We start from the raw sequence: 18,546 nt of genomic DNA, 5'->3' as shown, positions 1-18,546 counted from the left end.
ATAGTAATAAATCAACAAAAGACCAAAATACCCCTATCATCGGAATGCCCAAGCAAACCGAGTGCTAAGGGCGTATGGCCTAGCATGGTGGCTAGCATGCGCACCAAGCCGAGCCTAGGCTGGCTGGTGCGTGCTAGCGCACCCATGCTAGCATCGCAAGGCTAGGCGTTGCCTAGTGCGTGCTAGCATGCTAGGCGTAGCCTTGTGCGCGCAATGGCTAGCAAGCCATGCCGCAACAAGCTGCAGCAGCTAGCACGCTAGGCGCGCCAGCTCGCCACAGCTAGCAGCAGCATGGCTAGGCCATTGCTTGCTGCCTAGCAGCGCTGGCCAAGGCCAGCAGCAGCCCGCACAAGCATGCTGGGCTTGCTGGTCAGCAGCGCCTGGCAGCCCGCATGTGAGTGCTGGGCCTGCTGGGCTTGCTGGGCGTGGCTGCCACGGACAGCAGCACATGGCAGCCCACCTTGGCTGCCTTGGTGCCCAAGGGTGGGTGCCATGTGGCTTGTGGTGCTTGAGTGTGTGTGGAGTGAGGTGGCCGGTTATGGGAGAGGGAGTGGGGAGCAAGTTTGGTCCCCCCCTTCTCCAAGTGGTCCTCACCTAACCACTCACATGAGCTTGCCACTTGTTGATTTATTACTAGTTTGATTATTAATTTTATTTTAGCTTTAAAATAAAATGGAAAAATCATACTATCCCACATTGATGGGAGAGTAAATGATACTCCCATCATTTCCTATAAATACCCAAGTATGGGCATTGGGAATGATGCTTGAGTAAGAGTTGAAAAAGGCATCACAATTAGTGAAAACCTTTGAACTCAATATAATTACTCGGGTTTTATTGGTCGGGTCTTGCTAACCCCAAGACATTGGACCTAGTCGGTTTTGTTGGTGCGGGTGGACTTCGTTGGAGGTCTCCGTGTGAGCGGGACTTGAAGCTTTCAAGTAAGAGCTCATTTTGGAGCGAAGCATGCGTCAAAGGTAATTAGCTTATCTTAATCTTGTGATTAATTTAATTATGTTTATGGTTTTATTTATTGCGAGTGCGGTCTTGTTTTTGGGTTTGTTTCCGCGGTGAGTCGGACTCACCAAACCCCAACAGTGGTATCAGAGCCTCGCTCGTTTATTTTTAAAATCATAATATTTTCAAGGTGTTTTTATGGCTTAATTTTTCTGGTTTTAAGTTGCTAATTAGATAAGTAACTCGTTTTTCCAATTTTTACCTCGTATTAGAGCGGTCTTCAGCTCCCGAACCCAGATTTCGACCCAAAAATAGTGAATTTTGGGTGGAAAAGGCGTTCTGGAAATGGTTTTACCCTTTTAGACCTCTGTTTTTAGCCAAAAAACGACCAGAAATGCATTTTTCGAGGGATTTTTCGTTTTGACGAAAAATTTTAAGTCTTTCTAACCTTGAAAATTGATTGCATATTTATGGTGGTTATGAATTTGGTTCTTTCCTTTATTTATATGCAATTTTAGACCACTTTAAGCATGATTACTTGGTAGTAATTGGTGCTTGAAAGTTTGGTTTTATTTTTTCACATAATTGCAAATTAATTGCATTAAGTGTGAAATAGTTGTTCTTTGTTGCTTCCAAGTACTAAAGATTCAATCTTTATTTATGATAAGTGATTGAAACTTTGAGTTACTAAATTCCATGAATTTTGGTTAAACTTTGTTGATTTAATCATTTTTTAGTTGATTGGAATCATAAAGTTTAAAACTTGTGATTGAAATTGGTTAATCTTCATATTGGAAGATATAATTTTTCATGAAGTCACAAGTATTAAAGTTGGAGTCTTTATTGAACTTATGTTCATTTTTTCCAACTCCCTTTTATTTTGTCAAAATCTCAAGATTAATTTAAAGTGATTAAATTAATAGTGAGAATTGCCCTAATTTATTTTATTACACCAAGTTAAACCAATTTTATTAAAGAATGGTTCTTGGAAATAAATTTGGTTAATTGCATTTGGATGAATTATTTAAGTTGGACTTGTTATTTTTCATTTTTCCTTAAAATTGATTCTAAAATTAATTTAGAATTGATTTATAATGTCACACACAAAAATCGATAATTTTCGAAGCATTAGCACGCAACACGAGGCCTAAGAGCCCCGAGCTAGCTCTCGGCCAGCTGGGCTGCTCACGCAACCCATATGTGGCCGCCGAGGCTGCTGGGCGCTTCGTTCTTAGGTGCGTGGTGCTGTGCGTCTGTGTGTGCGAGGAAGGGCGTGGGCTGCTGCTCGCTTCCAGCAGCATAGCGCGCCAGCCAGCAGCAAGCAGCAGCATAATGCTGTGCGTGCTGCTACGCTTGGCTGGGCTGGGCGTAGCGCATGCGAGCACAAGCAACCCACATGCATGCTTGGTGTTGCGGGGGTGCGCATGGGCATACTACGTGCTTGTTGTACGGTACATACAATCCCATAATTGGCACAATAACCCCGGGTTATTAAGGCGATGCTATTTTAAAGTTAATTTTAGCGTTGCTTAATATGTAAGTAAAGGTAATTTTTGGACTCCAAGTCTTAGTGCTAGGCCCTTAGACATTTTGGAATATGTATTTTGCTTAAATTGTCGTTTTAATTATTTTAATTATTTTGTTTATTTAATTAAAATTTTAGGAGGCTAGGCCTCGGGTTTTGAGCGACATTTGCAAAATTAATTTTGGCAAATATTTGGGTTCACCGACTTAATTAACTGGATTAGTTAAGTTGGATGCGGAATTTAGTGGGAGCGTCTCTAAGTTATTTCCATAACCGGTTAAAACAACTTTTACTAGTTTAATTAGGCGTGTTAATTGGATTAACCACCTAGATTAGTTACTAGTTCTCGCGCGTTTTATGCATTGTTACTTGTTTATCGTTGTAAAATGCATGGGCCATTCACAGATAGTGAGTGGATGAATGGAATGTAAATTCTCTCACATGTTTTATGAAATGGCAACTAGTGGGGCCCAATTAGGATAGAAAATACGGACTGTGATCCGTGATGTATTTTTGTAAATCTAAATACGGTCTGCGAACCGTTGAGTATTTTTGTACCTTAATATTTAGATTAGTCCTAATCGTAGATACTAGCAATTGTAATATTTTAGTCAAGTCTTGAAGACAGGGTTCTTAGAAGACAAAGCCATGAAGTTGCAAATGAAGACCTTTTGAAGACTTGAAGATCTCAAGGGGTCATGCTAGTTGCCAAATGCATCTCTATTTATGTTTTCGATATATATTTATGTTTATATATATATGAATTATATGTTAGATGCATGTTTAGGATTTCGAATGTTGAGATGATTAATTAAGTTCACTTAAATCAACCAACATAGAAACCCTAGGTCCCTAAAATATTGAGTAAAACTTGCCATTCCAAAACACACTTACCAACCGAACGAGGGTAGTGGTGGGCTACGCCAAAGCGAGGCATCACTACTTCTCCAAGGAACGTAAGGAATACCGGGTATGCAAGGTGGTTTTGGTTATACTCAACGATATGAGTGATGGAGTCCTAACATGTCGTGGCAAAGTGAATAAATTGTTTAGAGAGCATTGGATGCGACGATTTATTCAACCAAGAGTGGCTTGGAGCCATTAGCAAAGCGTTGCTTACCTTAGGAGATTGAGTGTTAAGACAAGCCAAAGCATGCTTAACCACTCTTTGTTTCTTTGGATCTTGGAATCGACTTATTCTCACCTAAAATGGGGACAATCTTTAATGTGTGAATAAGACGTTTTAAATAAGTTTGATTAAAATGCATGAATTCAATCTTATTTAAGTATAATGAATGGTTTTTTATTTCAAATTCTTTCAATTGTAGAATCATGTCTTCAACTAATGTCAACGACCTTATGCTCCCGGAATTGCCCGAAAAGTTGCCAATTTCTCTAAACTTGGTAAACTTTAAGGAATGGGAAGAGGAACTCCAAAAGACCCTCCGAAATTGCTACCTAGAGCACATTCTGGACACTCAAATCCCGAGTTTCTACTCAAAGGGGATTATGAGTGATGAGGCACATGAGGTATGGAGTGTGGATTGTAAAAGAGTTTCCAGACTCATGGCAAACTCCATCCCGGTACAATGGAAGGGGAAGTTCTCCAACTATTTTCCGGACATGATGCTCAAAGCTCTAGAAGATGTAGTCAATTTGAGAGTCACCAAAAGTACCAGAGGCAACTATGATGGACTTGTGGAAGATGTGACTAGGTCACTCTCGAACATGAGGATCAAGCCACCGCAAGATGGGTGTCTCACGAAAGAGAGACAAGAAGTATGGGCTAAGGTCTATAATGCAAGACTTAGACCCGGGATGCCACTTCAAGCTCATGTGCTCAACATGACAAGGCTATTCACCCATCTGGAGCTAATTGGCAAACCAGTGGACGATGAGCAAGCGGCTCTCATGCTACTAAGCTCACTCCATTCGGGGTATGTTGCATTAAAGATGCGACTTACGGCCAAGCGGAAAAAACTGTCCTTGATGGAAGTTGTTCAAGAGCTCTAGAAAACCTATTCTTGCAAGAAGGCTAAGGTTGCTCTGAGACCAAAGAAGAAGGAGTTCAAGAACAAAGCTAAGATGCGCTGCTTCTATTGTAGTAGACCCGGACACTACAAAAGAGAATGTAGCATGTATCTAGAAGATGAGGCGAAAAGAAAAGTAACCTCAATCTCAGGTATCATCTTTACACTTGAACATAAGCCATTTATAAGGTATTAGATACCGGAAAATTGGCTCACTATATGCTCCTGTTTCAGGAACAAAGTGAGCGGTTCTTTTCAAGTGGATATGAGTACACAAGTGGAAGAAGAAGATAATCTTTCAAAGAAAGCTTGTAATCTCATATTTTGTCTAGATTTAAAACTTGTTTAGTTTTATCTACCATATTTTGATCTTGTGGCGTTGGACGTCATTTTGAACTTGATCACAAGACATATCATCTTGTTTATATTTATGGAATGACACGTTTGTGTCTTTGGACAAATTGTTTATAATGATACCAAAAGAGCTAAGACCATAGAGTCAAATCAGACTTTCTTGTGGCATTGTCGTCTTGGCTACATCAACATCAAACGCATCAAGAAACTTCTACAAGAAGGTGTTCTTGACTCTTTCGATTTAGAATCGTTTGAGAATTGCGAGGGATGTCTATTAGGCAAGATGATTAAACAGCCATTCTCCAAGTTGGGAGAAAGGGCAAGTGACTTATTGGGTCTTATACATACCGATGTATGTGGACCAATGAGATCAACCACAAGAAATGGACATCGATATTTCATCACTTTCACAGACGACTATAGTAGATATGACTATGTCTACCTCATGTCGCATAAATCTGAATCATTTGAAAAGTTCAAAGAATTTCAGAGTGAAGTTGAAAATCATCTTGGCAAGGAAATCAAAGCCCTTCGATCGGATCGAGGTGGTGAATACTTGAGCCAAGAATTCGATGACCATCTGAAAGAAAAGGGTATACTTTCAGAATTGACACCTCCAGGAACTCCTCAATGGAACGGAGTATCCGAAAGGAGAAATCGGACCTTGTTAGACATGGTACGATCAACAATGGGTCTTAGTGATCTTCCTATCTCTTTCTGGGGACACGCACTTCTAACTGCGGCACTAACACTGAACCGTGCTCCATCAAAAGCTGTAGAAAAGACTCCATATGAATTATGGACGAAGAAACCTCCCAGGTTATCTTTTCTAAAGATATGGGGATGCGAAGCATATGTCAAGAAATTGATTTCTGACAAACTTCATCCCAAATCTGACAAGGTTTACTTTGTGGGCTACCCAAAAGAAACCAAAGGGTATTACTTCTACAACAAATCGGAGAACAAAGTGTTTGTTGCTCGCGATGGTGTCGTTTTGGAGAAGGAGCACCTTTCCAAAATGACAAGTGGGAGGAAAATCGAACTCGACGAAGTTCGTGAGGATGAGCAAGAAAATCATAATGACAGTCAAAGTGCTCAAACAACATCTGTTGACGCAGGTCAAAATGATCAAAATGTGCAAAGTCGAACCGACAATGCAAATGCTCAATCCATTACCCTACGTAGGTCTCAGAGGCCTAGATCTCAACCTGATAGATATCTTGGTTTAGTATTAACCGAGAATCAGGACATCCTGATTATGGATGGAGATGAACCGGCAACCTACAAGCAAGCAATGGCAAGCACCGACTCTGCTAAATGGCAAGAGGCCATGAGATCTGAAACGGATTCCATGTTTGAAAATCAAGTCTGGGACTTGGTTGACTTACCCGAAGGTTATACACCTATCAGATGTAAGTGGATTTTCAAGTTGAAAACCGACAAAGATGGAAATGTATTCATTTACAAAGCTAGATTGGTGGCAAAAGGTTACAGACAAGTTCATGGTATTGATTACGATGAAACCTTTTCACCAGTCGCAATGCTTAAATCCGTTCGGATCCTCCTAGCGATTGCTGCATATTACAATTATGAAATATGGCAGATGGACGTCAAAACCGCCTTCCTTAATGGTTATTTGGAAGAAACTGTGTATATGACACAGCCTGAAGGTTTTGTCGACCAAAACAATGCTAGGAAAGTTTGTAAGCTTAAGAAGTCCATTTATGGACTAAAGCAAGCAAGCAGAAGTTGGAATCTGCGATTCGATGAAGCCATCAGTAAGTTTGGTTTTATCAAGAATCCAGATGAATCTTGTGTTTACAAGAAGGTTAGTGGGAGTGACATCGCCTTCGTAGTCTTATATGTCGATGACATATTGCTCATTGGAAACAGCATTCCGTTGTTAAAGTCTGTAAAGGCCTGGCTTGGAAAGTGCTTCTCAATGAAAGACTTGGGAGAGGCTCAGTACATACTAGGCATCAAGATCTATAGGGATAGATCGAAAAGGATGATTGGATTGAGTCAGAGTACTTATATTGATAAGGTACTTGCTTGATTTGGCATGGAGGAGGCCAAGAGAGGTCACCTGCCAATGTCACATGGCATAACCCTAAGCAAGAAGCAGTGTCCACATACACCTGATGAACGGGTAAGAATGAATCAGATTCCATATGCTTCGCTTATTGGACCGATCATGTATGCCATGATATGTACTAGGCCAGATGTATCGTATGCCTTGAGTGCTACGAGCCCAATCAGACCCAGGAGAGGCGCATTGGACTGCGGCCAAAAATATCCTAAAGTACATGAAAAGGAACAAGGATAAATTCCTGGTGTATGGTGGTGCAGAGGATTTAGTTGTGGAAGGTTATACCGACGCAAGCTTCCAGACAGACAGAGACGATTTCAAATCGCAATCTGGATATGTGTTCTGTCTAAATGGAGGGGCGTTTAGTTGGAAGAGCGCAAAGCAGAGTACAACTGCAGATTCTACAACTGAAGCCGAATACTTAGCAGCTGCTGAAGCAGCTAAGGAGGTTGTTTGGATTCGTAAGTTCGTTGGTGAACTTGATGTTGTACCCTCTATAAAGAGTCCAATAGCCCTCTATTGTGACAACAATGGAGCTATTGCTCAGGCCAGAGAGCCTAGGGAACATCAGAAGGTCAAACATGTCAAGCGGCGATTTCACATGATTCGAGAATGGAAATTAGAGGGTGAAATCAGAATTTGCAAAGTTGGAACGGATGACAATGTAGCCGATCCACTTACTAAACCTTTGCCTCAAGTGAAGCACAACAAGCACGTTGAGGCAATGGGAATCAAGCATGTAGGAGACTGGCTTTGATTTCCTTGTTTAGTGTTTTAGTTAATTTTGAGAAAAATTAATGTAAGACGCTAAGGAAAACCATTCAAGTTTTGGAGTAATATAAAATTTCATGCAATATTTTATTACACCGTTATGCTATTTAATTGTGGTTTTGGATTAAATAATGAGTCCATTCAATTATGAGAATATTCAAAATAGGGTATCAAAACCAGTCTTGGTAAGGAAACACCTATTAAGTGAACATTGAATATTATAATCGAAAATTATCCCTAATCAAGGTCATTTAAACGATGGGCGATTAATGACCGATTGAGATCAGTGTGTAGTTTTATTTATAGCACCGTTTCATGTGCTACAAGGACATGATTGTCATAAATCATTTACACAGGTATTGGTTTAGAACCATACTGGATTGACCTATGAGAATACTTTAAGAAATTAAAAAAATTTTTCGTAAGTATACTTCTCATTATGGCTATCGGAACCTTTTTCCTCGACCATGAGTATTGTGAGTTCTCTTGTTTGAGTACTAGTTCGCTTTGATGTTGTCAAACGTCTGCTGTAATAGGGGATTATAACGGCAACACTCGGGCGACTAGGTCCTCTCAGTAAGAGGAGCTACATTACAAGACTGGGAATGTCCCCCTACTAAAATAGGGAAGATGTCTTTGTTGTATACAAGGCCTCTCGTAGAGCGAGACTGTAAAATGCATGGCCGTGCTCGGATGGATTTTAGAAATCATATGTTTATTGACAGTCGGACTCGGAATCGAGAAACACTTCTGGACGTAATAAGGATGACAAAACAAATCTTACCTTATAGTTCATGAAGAGACATTAAGCGACATAGGAAAAAGGCTGTACACAAAATGCGCACTTGTCCGGAAGGACAAGTGGGAGATTGAAAGGAATGGTGTCCTTCGAACAAGTGTACTATTCCGTTAGTGGGTTCAGAATTATTAGAAAGCTAATATATTCAGTGAGGTCAAGTGATCGGAATGCCTGGGTGGAGGCCGCTTCCGATCAGTAATATTAATGAATAATTAATATTACAGCTTAATCTTGACTGAACCCTTCGGGTCACACCCAAGCATTCAACAAACTGAACCGACGAATTAATTCGGAAGGAATTAATGAGTCGACCGAGTAATATTTATTTAGACGTCGGAAATTCGAGCTTAGAGCGTCGAAACCGAGCGTCGGAAGTCGAGTCGAAAAATAGTGAAAGACGAGACGAGAAATAGTAATAAATCAACAAAATACCAAAATACCCCTAGCATCGGAATGCCCAAGCAAACCGAGTGCTAAGGGCGTATGGCCTAGCATGGGTGCGCTAGCACGCACCAGCCAGCCTAGTGTGTGCTAGCATGCTAGGCGCAGCCTTGTGCGCGCAATGGCTAGCAAGCCATGCCGCAACAAGCTGCAGCAGCTAGCACGCTAGGCGCGCCAGCTCGCCACAGCTAGCAGCAGCATGGCTAGGCCATTGCTTATTGCCTAGCAGCGCTGGCCAAGGCCAGCAGCAGCCCGCACAAGCATGCTGGGCTTGCTGGCCAGCAGCGCCTGGCAGCCCGCATGCGAGTGGTGGGCTTGCTGGGCGTGGCTGCCACGGACAGCAGCACATGGCAGCCCACCTTGGCTGCCTTGGTGCCCAAGGGTGGGTGCCATGTGGCTTGTGGTGCTTGAGTGTGTGTGGAGTGAGGTGGCCGGTTATGGGAGAGGGAGTGGGGAGCAAGTTTGGTCCCCCCCTTCTCCAAGTGGTCCTCACCTAACCACTCACATGAGCTTGCCACTTGTTGATTTATTACTAGTTTGATTATTAATTTTATTTTAGCTTTAAAATAAAATGGAAAAATCATACTATCCCACATTGATGGGAGAGTAAATGATACTCCCATCATTTCCTATAAATACCCAAGTATGGGCATTGGGAATGATGCTTGAGTAAGAGTTGAAAAAGGCATCACAATTAGTGAAAACCTTTGAACTCAATATAATTACTCGGGTTTTATTGGTCGGGTCTTGCTAACCCCAAGACATTGGACCTAGTCGGTTTTGTTGGTGCGGGTGGACTTCGTTGGAGGTCTCCGTGTGAGCGGGACTTGAAGCTTTTAAGTAAGAGATCATTTTGGAGCGAAGCACGCGTCAAAGGTAATTAGCTTATCTTAATCTTGTGATTAAATTAATTATGTTTATGGTTTTATTTATTGCGAGTGCGGTCTTGTTTTTGGGTTTGTTTCCGCGGTGAGTCGGACTCACCAAACCCCAACAGATCTCAAGTTATGTATTCATCAGGGGGAGAAAATACGCGCTGCACTCTTTTTCCCTTGACCATGGTTTTGTCCCAAATTGGGTTTTCCCGGTAAGGTTTTTAATGAGGCATCATCTCGAGCGTATTACGAAGAATGATGTACTATTTTTCCTTCACTATGTTTTTATCCCACAGGGTTTTTCGTAGTAAGGTTTTAATGAGGCACAGTCTTCGATAATGGACATCCAAGGGGGAGTGTTATGAAATATTTGTGGATATCCATTATCCTCCTTTGTATCATTTCGGAACAATCTAGATCTAGGGTTTATATTCTTATCTAATCACACCCTAATATATTGTATGTATATATACACCTTATCATATGGAATACTATACACAGATTTATTCTCTTTCAATCTCTCATCTTTCCCTTTATTTTACAACACATTTCAAATTCTCACATAAAGATAAAAAATATACTCCCTCCGCCCCTTATTTACATTCCTGCTTTCCATTTTGGGTGTTTCAAAATTACATTCTTACTTTCTCTTTTTAGTAAGTAAATTTTTGCCAAATATCCCAAATTATCCCTAAATAGTTGTGATGTGGCATTACTTTTATTATTTTTCTGTTTTATAATTAATGGCACAGAAACCATAATTTTGGCACTCACTCTTTTAAACATTCTGAATCCATGTGCAGCACTATACTAAAATATGATTGGTCTTTTTATTTTTCACCAAAAATGTGATTGGTCATTTTTTTTAAACAAGATTGATGACATATGCATCATTTAATATCACTGTATCTTTGGTTTTTTCAATTACAACAATAAATGTTTTGTAATTCCCACATTACTTTCCAATCATGGGTATCAAGGTTACTCAAAGTTCCTTAATTCCCGTGTAATTTTAGAAATAGGAATGTAATAGGGACGGAGGGAGTACTACATCTATAAATATAACTAAATTAACAACCGCTGATATCATCTCCTATTTAAATTGTATAGTTGTCAAGTTGTGGTAAAAAAAATCTATTTATTATTATTAAAACAAAACATGCTGACATCATTAGAGGACACTCGTCAATTTCTTATGAAAATTTTCCCCGCCAAAGCTATTTTTGACATCATCATTTTTTTTTCTCCTAAAATCTAAATTTGAACAATTACAATATTTCTTTCAAAATTAATAAATAATATTATGATTATATTATTTCGAATAAAGATTATTGACAACTATTTTAAACAAATAAAATCTATTTAAACCATGCAATGCATGGGATTAATCTAGTTTTCACCTAACTCAATTGCTGACATCATATTCTTATTTTTATTTTACTTATTTTTTGAAACCTTCTAATTTTTTTACCTTAAATTATTAAATTATATATACGGAGTATTTTTTTTTTGAAGTTAATTATTATAATATGATGTTTCTATTTTTATTTATTTGCATTATCATGGATTTATAAAAAAAACTATCTGGATTCCAAATATAATTACTCTTGATTTAAGAGTACTCCGTATTGTATAATTTGGTTAAATTGTTACCATCTTTAAAATTATTTAGATCTAAATTCCATTGCAATTAATGGTTATGTTTATATATATATATTTTTTCTCATATGAGGTACATATATAAAATATATATATATCAAAGAAATTTATTATGTCGTGCATCGCATGGGCCTAATATAGTTTATAAGTATAGATCACCGTGTATGGCACGGGATCTAACCTAGTATATATATAAAAAAATTACCCCAATTTCTCTCTCCTGGGTCTATTTTTCTTTCCCTGATTTTTTTCCCTCTCTACTCCATTGAAGCAGCTAGTGAAGTACTGAGCTCTCTTCTCTCAGCTCCTATGTGGTAGGCTACTCCGAATCCTTCATTAAAGAAACTTCATAACTCTCTTTTTATTAAATGTCATTTGAATACAACCTCGAAGTGTACTTTGTATTCTCTATTGAAGTAGTGTGTAGCTTTCTATCCTCCATTATTAAAGCAGCCTGTAAGCTTTCTCCTCCATTGAAAAGCTTCTAAGGTAGTTATGATCACCGTTGAAAAGCATTAGGGGCTTGGTTTGGATGCCAATATTGGTTGATTGATACCGATTTCTCACCTATATGGGTAACAATTTGGGGGATTTAGATGAACATACGAGGAAGAGTGAGATTAGATGAACAATTTGGGAAATTTGAATGTCAGGATGAGAAGAACAAGAAAGAGAGAATTTAAATGATTTATTTGAAATTTTAAGTTTTTTCCATACATAGAATTTGGAACTATTAAATGTAAGTATTCAAATTACAGATTTGACATTCTAGACTTAAGATGAAATGTCCAAACAAAGCATGCATGATTTTCTCCTCATTAGTTTAGCCCGATACCCTAGCTAATCTATTTCCTGAGCCTTAGAATTGTACTTGTATAAAAATATGTATGTATGTATGGATAAAGTCAAGAATACAATTGTATTACCGGAGGAGATGATTACCTCCATGTTTATACAATTGGAATGATTGAACGATCAGTTTATTATTTTGCTCGTATATGCTTCGTTCTAATCAAAATTGGGCTCATGATATTATTGGAAAATTTACAAACAATCAGCCCTTGTACTATTTTGACCATATATATATATATATATCTTAACAAAAGATATTGACTCGATAGATTTTAACTGGGTTAGAATGTATACTTATAGAGTTATAGATAATGATTTAATTATATACCTTATTTCTAGTTCGAGATAAAAGTTATGAAATATTTAGAATCGCCACATATCTAGAAATTTTGCGCAACATGTGCATATGGCATGTAAAGGCATGTCTCGCCATTCCTTTCGCATGACAAACGAAATCTTACTAACGTGTTACGCGAGTTTTCCAATTTTTCTCTCTTTTTTGGTTTGTTAATCTATATATATCCTTCTAGAAATATGACCAGACAAGTGAATAAGTTAATCAAGTATTCCTTCCTAATCAACTAAAAATCCTATTTTAAGCAATTTGAAGGTTTAAAATTGAACCTGAGGTTCTACCAATTAACTAAGGCATGGAATGATTGAATTTAATTGAATTCTTTCGGTTTATTATTTAGAAAAAATGGAAATAAATAATCCCACCTTTGCGTGTAGCCAGGCTAAAGTCCTATCATCAAGAAACAAATAAGGTTTCAATGAAATAATCTAAGGGATAAATCTATAATAAAAAATTCTAGGACCACAAGTTCACCAATAATTAATATTCCGACATAAAACATAATAATCAACGATTAATATTGCAAACATAACATGATTAATAGGCTCTCATAATTTTTTAATCAACATAGATCTAGCTAACAGGCTATCACGATTTATTAGACCTAATAAGTTCCTATTGAAAATAGCCTTTAATATCATTTTTACATGTACTCGATTCATCAATTCAATATTGCTATACTATTACAATCAAATCACATTTGCTTGATTCATAATCCAATTTTATAGAATTAAAACGATTCAATAAGAATTTATCATGCAATATCAATAATCAACCAAGACAATTCATCCCATCATATTAATTACGGATCCCCCAAGAACCCTAGAATTAAACTACTCATACATATTTCAATGGAAAATTTGTCAAGATAAACCAACCTTTGTCTGATTAGCTCAAAATAAGTCAACCTTTTGATTAACTAAAAATAAGTCACGACCTCTTAAATTTTGGGATTACCGATTATTTGGGTAAATTATGCCACATGTCATTATGTGATTGGTCCTTTTATAAAAAAATTAGATTAAAATTTAGTTTTAGTTAATTATTTTAAAAAACCTTGTGTTCAATTAACAATAATATCATTTCTTCTTCTTCTTCTTCTTCAAAAAAAAAAAAAAAAAACCAATGATATCAATCAAAAGTAAACTAAAAAAAATTCCAGCCATCCTACCCACTGCTAGCTTCACTCCCCACCACCCCCCTTGCCATCAGCTGTTGAACGGAGGTCACCCCCTCTTCCTTGGCCCAAGCGACCCACTAAAACCCCTAAACACCCCTTTCCTCTTTCCTGCTTCCCCAAATCCCCACCCCAACACCCACTGCTCTCTCAACCTTTCTCCTCTTTTACTATGTAGTTCACCAGAAATTTGCTGCATGAAATATGGGTAATAATGATGAGTGTCATTTATGGCACTCATTTGTTCTCTTTTAGGGTGATTTTAAATTGCTTTTATAGCTCTTCTTATTTCTTTTTCCTTAGTTTTGCTCTTTATTCCTTTAGTTTGCGCTTTCCTTAGTTGATTTTCCATTTTCATGTATTTCCTCTTTTTTTTTTTTTTTTTTTTTTTTTTTTTTTTTTTTTTTTTTTTGCCTTTTTGCCTTTTTCCCTTTTATTTGTTTGTTTTCTTTCATTTTCAGGTTAAGATCATTGTCCAAGGATTCCTGAGGTTTCTTCCCGAGTTTTGCATTGATTGGGATGTTTAGTGTCTTCCATTTGAAGCCCAAGTATGGAGATGTGCAAGTTCCAAGTTTCCTTAGGGCGTGCATTCAAGCCGTGGGAGTAGGGGTGAAAGTAATTCGGATTAAAACCGAACCAAACCGAAAACCAAACCGAATTAGTAATTCGATTTGGATTTTTTTTTGAATTCGGATTGGATCGGATTGGAAAAATAAAAAAATATGGATTACGGATTAGATTCGTTTTGGGGTTTATAAAAACCGAAAACCGAAAACCGAAAACCGAATTACAAACCGAATTTCGACCCAATACTTTAAGCCCATTTTCTTTTTCAAAGTATCCAACCACTTTCCCCTTTCATATATAAACTTAAAAAAAGAACCTAATTCTCAATTCTCCTTTCTCAACATCTTACTCTCTCACAAAGAATGTAGTTAACAAGAAATGATTGTAGGGATTTTCAGGGTAAAGTTCGAGTTTCGGATTTGAATGTTGCAAAAGAAGGGAATAAATTTCAGTTTGGATTGGATTCTAATTTGAAAAACCGAATTAATTCGGTTTGGATTGGATTGGATTGAATCTTAATTTGGTTTGAATTCGGATTGAGATTTTCAAAACCGAATTAATTCGGATTGGATTCGGTTTTGGCTATAATCCAATCCGTAAACCGAACTTTAACCCCTACGTGGGGGCACCGATTTTGGTGTTGAACCCACCGTCAAGGTGTTTAGAATCTTCCATGTTCCGTATTCATCAAGCACACCAAGTGGAGCGCATGAGGAGCGTCAAGTTGAAGGGGAAGAGGGCTGTCCTGCTCCCAGGCACGGGCGCGCTCGACATTGGCGCGAGCATGCGTGGCCTTGGCGCGGACGCACACCTTGTGGTCTCTGTTCCATACCCTCTTTTGTGCGATCGCGCATCTTCTTGAAGAAGGCCGCGCCTGTACGGGTCTATTTTGGACGATCAAACTAACTTCTCTTTGTTAGTTTTAATATATATATATTTTTCTTCTTTTTTTAGAGAGAGAAAAATTTATTTGAGAGATTTTCATTAGAGAAAAATTAGAGAATAGTTTAGATCGTATTTTAGAGAGAGAAACTCATGGTTGATGATTCTAAGCACATTTCCTTTGATTTAATCAAAGTTTGTAAGGATTTCTTTTACTTTAATGCAATCTTTAGCTTTTGATTTCAATTGTTTTGTTGATTTTTTAAGTTTATTGATTAGTTGATTGAAAGGATGATGATGAATTTGTTGATTTGCTTAGTTTTGATCTTGATTTATTCCATGGATTGTGAGTAGTTTACTTGCTAGGGATGTGGTGAAGCATACTTGAGTGATGGATCATAGCTAATTGGGGGGTTTTTTGATTGATTTAGCATTGTCATTAAATTGGTTGATTGATTTTGTGCATGTGTGTGATTAGTTAAAGATTAGCTAACTTTAATTGTCATACTAGATTGCATTGTGAGTCTACTTTGATACGGACAATTGATTTGTAACTCGCATTTGTCGATTGAGCTTGTTTAGTGACATTCCTAGTTAGAGTCGTCTTTCGTAGTTGGCCCTAGCTAGCTAGACCTCTAGAAGATAGCTTGTCAAGCTCTTTAGATTGCATTGTCTATCATCCCTCGCAATACTCGAATTAATCAATCTCCAACTGTAGACACACATTTGTGTCTCCTCAAAAACAAAACCGGTGATGAATACCTTTCGCGTTGAATCATAATCGAATAGAGTGAAAGTGTGAAAAGTCTAATGTTGCGGTTAGTTTTTATAAAAAATCTTTCTTTCTGTTTTCAAAAACCTGCTCTATTTTATGAAAATAGCCAGTCTAGTTCAGTTTGGTCCATGAAAAGGGTCCAATAATGGTGTAGTTGGATTGGGCTTGAAAAGAGCTTTCCAACGATATATTATAAGCCCAATTCTGATGAATAATGAGGAAGTTATGGCCAAAATACTAAACTGGGCCCGGTTTGGTTCTTATATGCGACCCAATGATCTAGAGGAGGGGCTATTATTAATTATCATTCCTAAAGATATTAGGATTCATTATATTCTTCTAGAATCTTCTAGAAGGTTCTCTTAAATCCTAATGGGATTAGGATTGATAATTATGTTTTATGAGTTTTACTTGGAATAAAAGAAGTGTTTTATATGAAAATACGATTTTATCCCTTCGTACGGATTTTATGACTCAATTTTATTAAGAAGTGGATTCCGCGTTGAAAACCTTCTGCATCGCCCAATGACAGGTTTGTCGCCTAGCGACGAGCACTGTCGTTGGCGACAAAGGGTAGTTTTATTCCTTTTCAAACTCTGATTCTTTTCTATCAATTCCGGACAATTTTCTTATAAATACGGTCCTTGGACCTTCGTTTTCAATAATCAATTCTCAACCAGAATTCTCTAATTCTTCTCTCTCTCTAAGCTAAAGCTTATTCTCTCTCTCCTTTTTTCTAGCGTAGCCTTTTACAAACACAATTCCCCATACATTAGCACTAGACACACCTAGCCAAGTTCAAAGTTGCCTTTGCCCTAGACGTGAAAGGTTTGATATTTCCGAGGGTTTGGTCCCAAATCTCTATTTCAATTATTTAATTTAATTGTTTGATTTTTTTTAATATTTTCCTTAAAGTTACTAACGTGTGTGTTTTGTTATTAGAAAGAGATACGAGGCATCCAAGTAATTTAGTTACTTTATTGATACTTTGATATAGAAATCATGCTTAGATTATTTTATTGATTCCTAGTATCATGTTAGGATGTTTTATTGCTTCCTAGTATCATGTTTAGGGTAATTTCTTATGTCAATTATGATTTCTATGATGCTTCCTATTTCTTTTCTAATATCATGTTAGTATCATGTTAGGGTTAAAGCTTTGATCTTTAGTGTTTAGTGACATGCTAGGATTTGTTATTAATCTTGTTAGTATCATGCCTAGGATCTTACTAATATTATTAATATTTAATGATGATATTATTATGATGTTGATTGTCATGATTATTTTGATTACAATTATTATGATTATGTTGCTTGATATATTTATTGTTATTGATTGATCACACCTTTTATGCATGTTTAAAGGGAATTTGTACTTGTACTCACGCTTAATAAGATAATTAATAATCTTGTTTAGTATTAATTTTATTATAATTCAAGTGATCGCCAATAATAGATTTTTTTGTGCATTAATATTCAACCAACATAGATAAACATGTTTAGGGTTAATATAATGATTGCATGTTAGTCAGAAAGCGCACATGAATATGAGAAAAATAAAGTAGAGACCTATTATTAGGGCAGATTCTTTCTCTTTTAAATTGGATTTTTACCTTCGTCCCCGAACTTCCAGTCATGGTTCCAGACCTATTGGAGTTAATGATCTCCTGGATCGTTAAGGGGTGTAACCTTCACCTTGTGAACGGTTTACAAGTTCCTAAAACTTGTTGTCGACACTTTTGCTCTAGCTTCCTTTCCTTTGGACGCCATCATGGTTAAGTGTATGATAAGTGGGGTTCAAGTTTGGGATAATGCTTGAAATATTCCCTACAGTTTTTGGCGACTCCACTGGGGAGGATTTCTATTTTAATTCCTAAAATTTATTTTGGCAATGATTTAGAATGAGTGGATGAGACTCGAAAAGTTCTAAGTATTTCATGTGCGTAGTTTTGATTGACATTATTGGCATAAGCATAAAAAGGGTTTTCATTGGAAAGACAATCCGTAATGAGTCAAAAACATAGGATTTTTTTACACGTAGGAAATTTATGGAATATCTTTCACAACTAGAATCGAAATAATACTGCGAAAACTGGAAAATTCTAAGAACACAGAAAGATGCTGAGGCATGTAGGAAATAGTGTCTTGATAATAGAGTGCGTCGCCTGAAAAATGGCCTCGTCGCCTGGCGACAATTTCTTTGTCTGGCGACGGAGTCATTTTCTGGCGACAGACTCTGTTGTCTGGCGCCAAGTTCTTCCAATACCGAGCCAGAACTCTACCTTCTTGTTTTGACTGGTTCTAGCACTGTTGGCTCGATTCTACTTCCTGATTGAGTTTTTCTCTCTTTTCTGAAGCCCATATGTGTTCTACATATGGATATAACCCTCTAGGAATTCATGCTCCATCTACCCAATCAAACGCTCCTGGCAACGAAG

Source organism: Chenopodium album, chromosome 7 (assembly GCF_948465745.1).
Source record: "Chenopodium album chromosome 7, dcCheAlbu1.1, whole genome shotgun sequence".
NCBI lineage: Eukaryota > Viridiplantae > Streptophyta > Magnoliopsida > Caryophyllales > Amaranthaceae > Chenopodium > Chenopodium album.
This window is presented reverse-complemented; position numbering follows the sequence as displayed.